The sequence below is a fragment of the Triturus cristatus genome, chromosome 3_2 (assembly GCF_964204655.1).
Source record: "Triturus cristatus chromosome 3_2, aTriCri1.1, whole genome shotgun sequence".
In the NCBI taxonomy this organism is placed as follows: domain Eukaryota; kingdom Metazoa; phylum Chordata; class Amphibia; order Caudata; family Salamandridae; genus Triturus; species Triturus cristatus.
In genome coordinates this window covers 1,015,442,914-1,015,456,212 of record NC_140584.1, presented here as the reverse complement: position 1 = coordinate 1,015,456,212, position 13,299 = coordinate 1,015,442,914, and the positions used below count along the sequence as shown (strand labels likewise).

Below are 13,299 nucleotides of genomic sequence, written 5' to 3'. Positions count from 1 at the left end.
CAATATATATATCTGAGCCAGCTTACGGTACGCTTACCGTACGCTTACGGTAAGCGTACGGTGGCGTGCGCGAGCGCGATTCTGATTGGCTCTTAGATCTTAGTAAACATTCGAATCGGCCGAAACCAGGAAGCGGCGGCCGCCATTTTGTGTATTTCACTCTGAAAAAAAAGAGTGAAAACAAGGAAAGGGGGCAATGAGGAGAGTTACAGACCCCCTAACAATTGTAAGGGGGTCAAAGAAGGACAGAAAAGTACAAAAAAAACATTTATTGATTTTAAAAAAAATCACGGGGTACGCGTACGGTAAGCTCACGGTAAGCGTACGGTAAAAAAAATAAAAATAAATAAATGAAAATCAGATTTAAGAGTTTAGAAATTAGGGAGCTCTAAAAAGAGCTGTTGTGTTTATGGAGTCATTTTTTTAGTGGTACCTACAAGTAAGTACCGATGCAGAGTCTAAGGTTCAAGAGGAAGACTCTGTTCCCTTCATCATTGAAGTGCACACCATCTCCTCTATAAATGTCTTGCATGTCGTAACGCAAGTTGTTGTGGTAAATGGCACCCATACCATAGTCACGGAGGAAAGCAGAAACAGATTTGTTGACGTGCTTTCTTGCTTTGTCAATCTGTGGACAGAAATGATTGGACCAGTTCCATTTTTGCCTTTGGCATATGTTGGAAAACACAAAGGCAGTTTTAGGGAAAAGTGTAAACAGTTGTGCAAAGGTGTCCTTCATAAGCATTTCCAGACCTACCCCAGTCAAAGTGCCTAGGTCATTGCCACCACAGTGCACTATTATGAGGTCAGGGTGTTGGATTTGCATGAAGGATTTCACCAATGGCATCAATTGGTGCCACTTTAACCCTCTCTGACCAATCCATTTAATGTCTACATTTGGCAAAGCAAGGTCTCTCACCATATCTGTTTTCTCTGCAAACTTTTCACTCCAGAAGACATAGCTGTGCCCTACAATCCACACTGTGAACATCTTCAAAGGAGAACTGGATGCACTCAGGAGGTGTCTTTCAGTAGAATGGCAATATGAAAAGAAAGACAGTTTGGAAATGGAGGCATACATATTTTTTACAAAACAAAAAGAACTGATTGGCTGTTTCATACCATTCTAGAAAAAAAACTAGGCTGTATGTGAAAATTAATAGAAGCATGTTTTGTATTGGTACAAAAAAATGTGTAACCAAAGAACAGTACTATGGATTTGCAGTTAGGTTTGAAAAGTCAAGCACTCTTGCTCTGTGGAATTGAAACATTGTGTGTCGAACTTCTGACCTAACTGCACACAGCAGTGTTCCATGAGCTGTTGCTATGGTAGCAGGCAGAAGTCAAGTTGGGGGAAGGGTACTAGGCAGAAGTCAAGTTGGGGGCAGGGTACTTTTGGAAAAGGGTTGGTTTTCAACCAATAGAAATGTGTCATTACATTTGAAAAAAAGGGGGAAGCACTGAGATTTGAAACTTACATGTATATGTGTGGAAAAATAGAGGGAAAGTTTGCCATTATCTGGTTCTGCTGAGAGGAGAGAGGTGTACAGAACAGAGATCCTGGCTCTGATAATCTGCTGTTTGAGTGACACATTTCTTTCACAACTAACTAATTTTAAAGGTGAGTTTACAGTTTGAGAGGGGATGTATGTGGTAACTTAAGAAATGAATAATAGAAATGGGAATTGTTTTTGTTGTAGTTACACATGGTGGATTCATAATGTGTCAGTCTGTAAAAGAGATTTTCACTTGGCCCGAAAAAAAAAGAGCAGTAAGTGTGCTTTCAAATTGGCAAAGAAATTTCGTTTTGGCACTAATGTGAAAACATGACTGTGTGTGCATAGAAGAATTATAGGCAGAAATGTATTGCGTCTTGCTCTGGTGATTTCACAGTTGCAGTAGATGGAAAAGAGGAGCGAATTTTTGGGGGAAGAAGCAGAGGTTTAGCACACACCCATGTGCTTGCCATGTATAGTCATGCACAGTAATTAGAAGCGAGTGGGGTTTTCAGGTTTAAGTCTGTAATGCAAATACATTCAGCATCACTAAGGCTGGTTGCCCCTGCTGGAGTGTAGGCAGTCACAGAGAATGCACACGGTGGTGGTCTGAAAAAAAAACAGCTTGGACATGTGCATTTAAATAAATTTAAAAAAAAAGGTTTCAGAATGTGTCAGTCTGTAAAAGTGATTTCAAAGTGTAAAAAGAGATTTTCACTTGGCCCGAAAAAAAAAGAGCAGTAAGTGTGCTTTCAAATTGGCAAAGAAATTTCGTTTTGGCACTAATGTGAAAACATGACTCTGTGTGCATAGAAGAATTATAGGCAGAAATGTATTGCGTCTTGCTCTGGTGATTTCACAGTTGCAGTAGATGGAAAAGAGGAGCGAATTTTTGGGGGAAGAAGCAGAGGTTTAGCACACACCCATGTGCTTGCCATGTATAGTCATGCACAGTAATTAGAAGCGAGTGGGGTTTTCAGGTTTAAGTCTGTAATGCAAATACATTCAGCATCACTAAGGCTGGTTGCCCCTGCTGGAGTGTAGGCAGTCACAGAGAATACACACGGTGGTGGTCTGAAAAAAAAACAGCTTGGACATGTGCATTTAAATAAATTTAAAAAAAAAGGTTTCAGAATGTGTCAGTCTGTAAAAGTGATTTCAAAGTGTAAAAAGAGATTTTCACTTGGCCCGAAAAAAAAAGAGCAGTAAGTGTGCTTTCAAATTGGCAAAGAAATTTCGTTTTGGCACTAATGTGAAAACATGACTCTGTGTGCATAGAAGAATTATAGGCAGAAATGTATTGCGTCTTGCTCTGGTGATTTCACAGTTGCAGTAGATGGAAAAGTGGAGCGAATTTTTGGGGGAAGAAGCAGAGGTTTAGCACACACCCATGTGCTTGCCATGTATAGTCATGCACAGTAATTAGAAGCGAGTGGGGTTTTCAGGTTTAAGTCTGTAATGCAAATACATTCAGCATCACTAAGGCTGGTTGCCCCTGCTGGAGTGTAGGCAGTCACAGAGAATACACACGGTGGTGGTCTGAAAAAAAAACAGCTTGGACATGTGCATTTAAATAAATTTAAAAAAAAAGGTTTCAGAATGTGTCAGTCTGTAAAAGTGATTTCAAAGTGTAAAAAGAGATTTTCACTTGGCCCGAAAAAAAAAGAGCAGTAAGTGTGCTTTCAAATTGGCAAAGAAATTTCGTTTTGGCACTAATGTGAAAACATGACTCTGTGTGCATAGAAGAATTATAGGCAGAAATGTATTGCGTCTTGCTCTGGTGATTTCACAGTTGCAGTAGATGGAAAAGAGGAGCGAATTTTTGGGGGAAGAAGCAGAGGTTTAGCACACACCCATGTGCTTGCCATGTATAGTCATGCACAGTAATTAGAAGCGAGTGGGGTTTTCAGGTTTAAGTCTGTAATGCAAATACATTCAGCATCACTAAGGCTGGTTGCCCCTGCTGGAGTGTAGGCAGTCACAGAGAATACACACGGTGGTGGTCTGAAAAAAAAACAGCTTGGTTTCATAATGTGACAGTTTGTTATACAGATTTTCACTTGCCCAAAAAAAAAGAGGAGTTTGTGTGCATTCAAATTGGCAAAGAAATTTCGTTTTGTGACTATTGTGAAAAGAAATGTAGTAATATATTTAAATTCAATAAAGAATTTTTTTTTTAGTTTTTTTGCAGGTATTGCTGAAGAACAGTGAACAAAATTTAAGATGCCTACAAAATCTCGAGTTCAAAAAACGCTAAAAAAAAAACTATATTTGAGGACAACTGGAGGACCAAAGTTAGTAGAAGATGCTGATGTTGGGAAAAAGAAAAAATCTTCTGGTAAGCAAAAAAGACAATTCCTAAACAAAATATTGAAAACAAACAAAAATGTACAAAATGTCTGTTCTCGGAAAAATGTAACAAAACCTACAGAACAGCAAAAATTGAGGATTTAGTTAATGCAAATATACCTTCTGCAATTGAAAAGTTTAACATAAACAGAAAAACAGCATTTAAAGAGATACGTAGAAAAATGTTTCAGAGAAGAGTTATGTCCAATTTGATAAAGGATATAAAGAAATATAAGCAAAAGGCTAAATATTATAAGAGAAAAAAAGAAATTGAAGCCATTGCAGCAAAGGCATTAGAATTAAAAAGGAAACTATTCATATTAATTTTGAATAGGATGCGTACATTAGATAAAATGGTTAATGTACTGAAATCACAAAGCAAAAGCAAAAGAGTAGTGAACAGAACAAATTTTTGTAAAGTGTTTTTAGGAAAGTGGATGCATAGCTCAAGTAGTGAACCTTTTTTTAATGAAGAGAGCTATTTTCAAAGTAATAGTTTGCTGCATGCAGTTGACACCAGAGGTCGTTCATACGAAGTAAAAAATGGTTGCATAATGGAGAAGGAGATAATGGTTCCAAGAGATGAGGTACAAGTGATGGCAGATGAGGCAATGGGGAGACGTCCTAAAGCCCCAGTGTACACTTGGAATTGTAGTAGTATTTGCACTGTGCGTCAGGAATCTATTGACAGATTTCGAGAGTTTCTAAGAGAATATAGTAAAAAAAGTGTAAAACAAAAGATTAAGGTGCTTCAAAGTCTGGATCCATGCAGAGTGAGAGAGAATACTGGTTTGCAGGGTCATTCTCTTGCTTGTCTATCTAGAAAAGTGTGCAATAGTGTTTTCCATCATTTTAGGATGCTGGCTGTTCATCATACTGAAATGAGAAAGTTTGTGAGACGGTTGTATTTTGCCAAAAGTCCAGCAATAAAGTTAAATGAATTGAATAGGGCTCTGTTCCGAGGAACGGTATCAGATGTAGAGAAGGTTGTTGATGAAATTCAGTTTTGTTACTTTGGTCCTGAACAAAACAGTGCAGAGAAGGACACAGTAAATGAGGCAGAAGTGGAAGAGAATGTAGAACCTTGTGTAAGTAAGACATTTAATGATCACATAACAAAATTTGCAATAGTCTCTAATGAAAGACCAAATGTTACTTGTATTTGTTGCCGCAGAACTCATTATAGAAAACAAACTAGGAATGTTGATCTCTACAGAAAGAGTGAAAATGAAGATAATTATAAGTGGATGGATTTTGCAACATATATATTTCTTGAAAATTGTTTTGAATTGGGTGAAGATCAGCGTATTTGTAAATACTGCTACAACAAGTTAGAGGAAAATAGAATGCCGACCAGAGCTGTACATAATAATTTAGAATTGGATGCTATTCCTGCTGAACTTTCTGAATTAAATACATATGAGTCTATACTCATTCAATGTGTTCATCCGTTCCAGACCATAGTACGTATGGAGCCCAAAACTGGTAAATTACCTCCTTCAGATTTAGTGAGAGGTTTAAAAGGTAGAGTGGTGTATTTGCCCTTGGATTTGAAAAAAAATATGGAAACTATTGATGCGGATACTTTGGAAACTGAACCATTAATTATTCTGGTTAATGGTGTACCTACAAAGAATAAGAAGATTTGGCAGGAGCTGGTAGATGTGCGGAAAGTACAAAGAGCAAATTTGTATTTGAAAAAAAATAACAAATGGTATGAATCAATTTATATAGTAGAAGAAGAAGAAGAAGAAGATTTACAAGGAGATACAGAAACACCAAGTGGACAAATTGAAAAAGTGGACAAGTCAAAGGAAGAAGAAATTTATGAACATTTTAGCATACATCCTCTCCATTCGAAAGAAGTTATGGGAGACAATATTGATCTCTTTCAGATGAAGAAAGCAAAAGGAAATCCCGTGAGTGTATGGGAGGAGAGCTTGGAAGCTCGATGTTTTCCCCAGCTGTTTCCTAAAGGAAAAGGAGGACGATACGATGAACGTCCGGAACAGATTTCAGCTTCTGAGTATCGGACTACAAGACTATATGCTGAAGATCCCAGATTTCGACAAAGTATCCCTTATTTGTTCCATCTTTTATTTGAAAGCGACTTGTCTGCACTGTCTTATGCAGTAAATCACATTTTAAAAAGTGGAGTACATTTACAAAATGTGTCTGCTAAGGATTTTATGGAGAAAGTGCAGCACCGAGATGATCATTTGGAAACACAACTGATCAATCTGATGGCTTGTCAGCGTGGGACAAATGAATATTGGTACCGACGCCATGGTGAACTAAAATGCATGTTACGCAATTTAGGAACACCAACATGGTTCCTTACCCTAAGCTGCGCCGAGTACGCTTGGGATGATTTACTGGATTTTCTACGAGAGGCCAATTCAAACATTGAAAACATCGAATACAAGACAGCAGGAGAACTGTGCTCATTGGATCCGGTTAATGTTTGCAGATATTTCAATCATAGATTTGAGGCTATGATGTCCTTCATCTGCAATAAAAAAAATCCACCCCTTGGAGAAGTAGTGGATTTCTTTTGGAGAAAAGAGTACCAGGCAAGAGGTGCTCCTCATATTCATATGCTGCTGTGGATCAAGGATGCCCCAAAGTTTGGAACAGATACTGATGAAGCAGTGTTATCTTACATTGAAGAATATGCAACATGTGCTATACCTAAAAGCACAGAAGAGTACAAGTTAAAGGAGCAAGTTCTACGTTTCCAAAGTCATCGGTGTGGAAAATACTGTCGACGGAAATACAAGAGCAAAGAAAAATACTACACTAAATGTCGATTTGGATTTCCTAGACCTGTTCTTACAAATGGAAGAGTCAACAGTTTTATGTCAGCTGTGAGACATACTATCACAAGAAAATCACCTAAGAATACCTACAACCTTAAAAGAAAAGAAGAATCAAAAAATATAAATGACTACAACCCAGTCATTTTATCCATGTGGAACGCTAACATGGATATACAGTATGTTGCTGACAATTCCATTGCTGTTGCTCGATATGTAACGTCTTACATTACGAAATCAGAAAAAACAGAATTGAAGGAAATGTGGGAAGAGATTTCTCACGAGAAGACTGTCAGTAAGAAGCTGTACAGTTTCAGTTTGAAGATGTTATCGCATCGAGAAATTGGATCCTACGAATGTTCAGATAGATTATCTTCTGCAAGTCTCTACTCGAAGTCAAGAAGAATAATTTGGGCAAGTTTAGGCCTTGCAGCAATGAGAAATCGGGTACTGAAATCTGTTGGAGAAATTGAATATTTGGCACAGTTCGAACCTGAAAGTACAGATATATTGAAAACAAACATGTTGGACACATATTATCCCAAGAGAAGTCATCATCTGGAGAACATGTGTCTCTATGAAGTGCTGCAGAACTACATTTATTCACGGAAAGCTGCAGAAGACATCAATAATGGAAAATATAAAGTCGTTGGTGAAGAAGGATGTTTGGTGAAGCAAACCAAAGGAAGTTTGATAAATCACCGGAAGCTGAGTTGCGACACTACCGACAAGAAAGAATTTTACTACTTGGCTCTTTTACAGTTGTTTAAACCATGGCGTTCAGAGGATGAACTACTGGGAGAATTCCAGAGCTATGAAGATTCTTTTAATGCTTGCAAAGACAGCATACAATGCAGTACATTCTCAACTTATCTGCAAATGTTAAATGAAGAAATTGAACAGGAAACTACAATTGCAGCAGAAATTGCTAGAGACAGTTCTCAGGACAGCCAAAGTTCAGGAACATACAGTCAAGATCCCCTAGGACAACCAATCGTTGAAAATGAAGCATCAATAGCCATGAATGAAGTGGAAACGGCTATGAATCAAGCTCAAGAAGAATTTATAGACTTAGAAAATTTGGAAAGACAACTGAATCAAGAGCAGCAACAAATTTATGAAGAGATCAAAAACAAAATTGAACACGGATTTCTACATGAAAAAAAAGAGTGCTCATGCACATCATTTCATCCAATCAGGATGTATGTAAGCGGACAAGCTGGCACTGGAAAAAGTTTCCTAATTAAAGTCATCAGAAGCTACCTAAAGCAAAAAACAGATTCTACTTTGTCTTGTGTGGTTACTGCTCCAACTGGGTTAGCAGCATATAACATAAAAGGAATCACCTTACATCGTTTGCTAATGTTACCAGTGGAGCATGAGAACAAAATACAATTCAACAAGCTAACTGGAGAAGCATGCTTGGAAGTTTCAAGAGTATTGAAGAAGATGCAAGTTCTCATTATTGATGAGGTGAGCATGGTATCAAACTTAATGCTTGCCTTTGTGCATTTAAGAATGCAGCAAATTTTGAAGACAGACTATGACGTGTTATTTGGTGGAAAACACGTCATCGTTTTTGGGGATCTTTTGCAACTTACTCCGGTTAAAGGACAACCAGTGTTTAATACTGTGACACATGAAGACACGAAGAAGTCATTGGGAAGCATCGGTAATACAAATATTTGGTCCTTCTTTGAGTACAAGGAACTTACAACTAATATGAGGCAAGCAAACGATGAAGAATATGGAAGTATTCTGAAAGATATCAGGATTGGACTACTCACAGAAGCTGGCAAAAAAGCATTACAGACTCGGCTGCTACATAATTTATTTCCAAAGGAAGAAATAGTTGCAGAGAAGATATACAAGAACATTGCAGAAAACAAAAGTGTCATCTGCTTAATGCCAACTCTACGTGAATGCTCAATATTCAATGAGGAGCTTTTGAAATTGGAAAAGGAAGAGATCATGAAATTGGAAGCAGTGGACAAAATTGAGGATGGAAGAATTACTGTCACAGTAACAGGCAAACTGAAAAATAAATTGGACTCACTAGAGAAGAACATCTCCAAAACAGCAGGATTAGAAAAAAATCTATATGTTTGCATGAACTGTAGAGTGTTTTTAAGGAGAAATTTGGATGTTGAAAAAGGCTTAGTAAATGGAGCGATGGGAAGAGTTGTGGGTTTTATTAATTATCAGAAAAAAGATGGAATTGAATGGTTAAAAATAAAATTTGATCAGATAGAGGAAGTTAAAGACATTTGTCGTTGTTCAGTTCGTTTCATGCTTGTGAAAGACTTATATGTACGTAGGAAGCAGTTTCCGTTTTCTCTAGCATATGCTGTAACTATTCACAAGTCTCAAGGATTGACTGTAGATTGTGCATTTGTGAACATTGGATCTAGTGTGTTCAAAGAAGGTATGGCATATGTTGCTTTGTCACGAGTCAAAACATTATCAGGTTTATTCATGATAGACTTCGATGACTCAAAAGTTAGTGCTGATACAAACTGTGTAAAGGAGTATAATAGATTAAGAAGAAGCTATGCTCCTCATTTAGGTCAGTATCCTGTGTTGGAGAAACGTGTAGTTTCTCGTAAAAGGAGAAATGAGAATATCTGTAATGAAGATGTAGAGAAGAGGAAAAAAAAGAGGAGTGATGTAATTGCAAGCAAAAAGAATAAGGAAAATGAAGAACAGGTTGTAGGATGTCATTTTGAAAATAGCTCTGGTGTCAACTGCTACGCAAATGTAGTGCTGAATGTTGCTTTTTATCTGGAAAGTTTGCAAGAGCAGATAATAATAAATCAGGGAAAAAGATTCTGTTCAGAGCTCAGTCTCCTTTTTCAAAAGCTGAGTAAAGATAAAACTCAAATAGAAAGTGCTACTGATATTAGAAAACTTTTAGATGTATGTTCAGGACGAACACAGTTTTCTCAAAATGAACAGCAAGATGCTCACGAATTTTTGATGTATTTTCTTCAGGTAGTGGAAGAAGAAGGAGTTCCCATTGACATTTTTTTTGGTCTCTCTTATAAATGGGAACATAGTTGTGATAATTGTTATAATATAAGTGGTTCTATTGTTGATAATGAAAGGTTTATTTATTTGACATTGCCAGAGAGTAAAACAGTCACTTTTGCAAACTTAGTTAAAGATGCTAATCATAGCATGAAATGTGGTGAGTGTAATTCTGACATGTTATCAACATTAATTTTAAGGGAATACGGACAGTATGTAATTTTAATGATGCAACGATGTAGAGCTGATGGATCAAAATTGGATACTTTAATAAAGAAGTTTACAGGACAGCAATTATCAATTTCAGGAAAAACTTTTGTAACTGTTGCAATAATTTTCCATGATGGACCTACTGTTACTTCTGGACATTACACAGTTTATCTAAAATGTGAAAAAGGATGGACACTGTGTAATGATTCCCAATTGATTTTCAAACAACGTTTGCCTTTTGATTTAGCAAATTCCTATCTAATCTTCCTGAAACCTAAATTTTAGAGAGACTTGGCAAGATCTGGACAAAATAATTTTACCATTTTACAGGATTACCATTGCAATTTTGTAGAAAAAAGATTTTTAAAATTATCATTTGGCCTAAAGGAAAGATAATCAATTGTAATGTGGACTTTTTAAATTTTTAATGCAATTTTGAAAAACCAATAATTTAGAGATTATCGGTAACTTCTGCACATTTTAAATTTTGGAATGTTATTGGACTGCCACTGGAAATTTTTTCAAAAATAATTTCAAAAATTACTATTTGGCCATGTGGAAAAGTAAGCAATTCTATTGTGGACTAAATAAATTATTCGAAAAATTTTCGTGAACCAAAATGTTACAGAGAATCGGTGAGATCTGGACAGATTAAACTTTAGAATTTTAATGGTTTTCCCTTGGAAATTTATTCCAGGGAAAGAATAAAAAATACTATTTGGCCTAAAGGAAATAAAATCAGATGTATTTTGGAGTTATTTGAGATATATTATTGTGAATGTACTTCTGAAACAAAAATATCAGACGGTATTTTAAAGAAAAAAGTATTGTTTTTAGATGACATTTTTTAAGAATAATATGCATTTCTGTAATGATAAGTTTAAGTGAGAAGAGATTCTGGGCTTTTTTAATACAATCTTTGAGATTGTTATTTTTTTTTGCCCGCTGTAAAATGATGAATGCAATTGCTTTCACAATTTATAGTGAAATGCAATATATTCTGAAAACAGCAAAAATAAGGCAAAAATATTTTTTGGGAAAAAATGTAAATATGTGTACTGTATTATAAAATGTTTTAAAAATATTAATACTTTTTTCTTTTTTTTCAGATCGATATAGAAAATTTTCGTAAACTACAACCATTTTAAAAACTATTTTTTAAAAAAACAAATGAATAAATATTTTTTTCAGTGAGTATGGTAAGTCAATAGTAATAATTGTAGTTTTTCAAGGACCTTGTAATGTGAAAAATGATTTTTAGTGTTTTTTTTAAAAAATAAAAAAAAAGGTACGCTTACCGTACGCGTACGGTAAAAAAAAAAAGTTTTTTAAAAAAAATGTAAAAAAAAGATGAAAGATAAGGTTGGCTCTTAAAAGAACCGTTGTGTTCATGCAGGGACAGAGGAAAGGAACCATGGGAAAATCATTCAAAGCTACAAATGTGCTGATCTATTTTGTTATTCACTAGGGAAACACTGGTCTCCCTATAACAAATTAGAGCTTTACAAAATGTGCAATGAATATCAACCTTCCGAAATCGAGGGTTCATTTCCAGAGGGCCAGCAAAAGGAGATTCTCCCCCCACAGATGAAGGGCTCACCTGAGCTGCAGAAGAAGGAGTAAGCTCTGCAGGTGATGGTCCAGGCTGAGCTGCTGTGGATGTACTGGCTCGTCTTTCTGAAGAGTTACCTCCAAAAAGTTGAGCATGTGTCCTTTTGTGTACATCCTTGAGGTGCCTCATCATGGTGTGATTCCCAAAGGAATACTTCCTGTCAGGATTACCTCTAGAAAGTACACGCTGACACAGCTTGCAAGTAACTAAGGGTGCATTCACCTTTTGCTGGCCTTCTGGAAAAGTAAAATAATCCCAAACATAAGAAGGTTTTACTTTCCTCGCTCTCTGCCTCAAGACAGTGCTGCTGGTGCTAGCCTCACTCTCAGAAGAGCTCTGCTGTTCTGCCATCGTATCCCAAAGACAAACCAGCTCCTTCTCCCAAGGGATCACAAGCAGAAATGAGGGGAATGGGTGTGGTGTAGGAGAGTTCTAGAACTGAAAGTAGTTTCAACCAATCAAAAGTTGTGTTTCAAGATCACATGACCTACCGTACGCTTACGGTACGCTTACGGTGCGCTTACGGCAAAAAGTACGCGTGCGCGTAAAAAAGACACGCGCTTGCGCACATGCGCATAACAGTCATTTCCCGGCACTTCCGCGTAACGTGCGCGTGTTGCGTAAGCGCGCACGCGTCCCACGCGCAGTACGCGCGGCTACGCAAAGTGCGTAACTATACGCAAGCAGCGTAGATAGATTACGGACGTTGCGTAAACCGTACGCTTACCGTGAGCTTACGGTACGCGTACTATAAAAAAAAAAAAAAAAAAATCTGGAAATAAATTATACATGTTTATTTTAAAAAATATATATAAAAAAAATATTTAAGGATTTTAAAAATTAAAGCATAGTCTTTATAAAAGATAAGAAAATTAAAATAAAAATATGTTTGAAAAAAATGAAGAATATAAAAAAAAAATAGCATTTAAAAAACCTTGCAAATTCACTGAAAAAACCATGGGTTTCACACACGTTATAGTTAGGAATTAGCATTTAAAAAACCTTGCAAATTCAATGAAAAAACCATGGGTTTCACACACGTTATAGTTAGGAATTAGCATTTAAAAAACCTTAGAAATTCACTGAAAAAACCATAGGTTTCACACACGTTATAGTTAGGAATTAGCATTTAAAAAACCTTAGAAATTCAGTGAAAAAACCATAGGTTTCACACATGTTATAGTTAGCTGGACATTTTACTCGTAAAAAACCAATGAAATTGCCCCGTTATAGTTAGTTCAGCTAACTATAACTCGCGCGCCCGCAATGCACTGCTGATGACGTCACATATTACATCACTCATGACATGGTCAGTGACATCACTCATGACATCACTGATGACATCTCAAATGACATCACTGATGACATCACTGATGACATCATCCTTGTGATAGAGTGGCAGACCTCCTCTCACCTTAATATAAGCTTTGATACACACATTCAAAAATAGAGACTAAAAATTTCAAAACAATGGACATACCAATACCAGTTACAACAACCTCTTCAGTAATTCTAAGATCCACATACACATCCACTCATTCACCAACAGTCCTATACAGTCACTCATACATGTACTCACTCATCATATGTACTCATACATCTATACATCCTGTTACACAATGCCACTCATCCATAGAGTTACTCACACACATAGTCACTCATGCTAATAAAGAATCAAACATACATTTACTTGCATATACAGTTATACACACACCACCACACTTACTTCTACGGAAACTTACACATACTTAGTCTTTTAAACAATCACTTATAGAAACACATACTTATT

At 36.5% G+C, this 13,299-nt stretch overlaps 1 long non-coding RNA gene across 1 annotated transcript; it reads left to right on the top strand.

The window, feature by feature from the left end:
- Positions 1–451: 451 nt before the first annotated feature.
- Positions 452–11,097, top strand: LOC146859006 (uncharacterized). The gene is made up of 3 exons (XR_014979723.1): positions 452–1,621; positions 3,677–3,834; positions 11,008–11,097. It is a non-coding gene; the product is annotated as an uncharacterized LOC146859006 (long non-coding RNA).
- Positions 11,098–13,299: the final 2,202 nt, after the last annotated feature.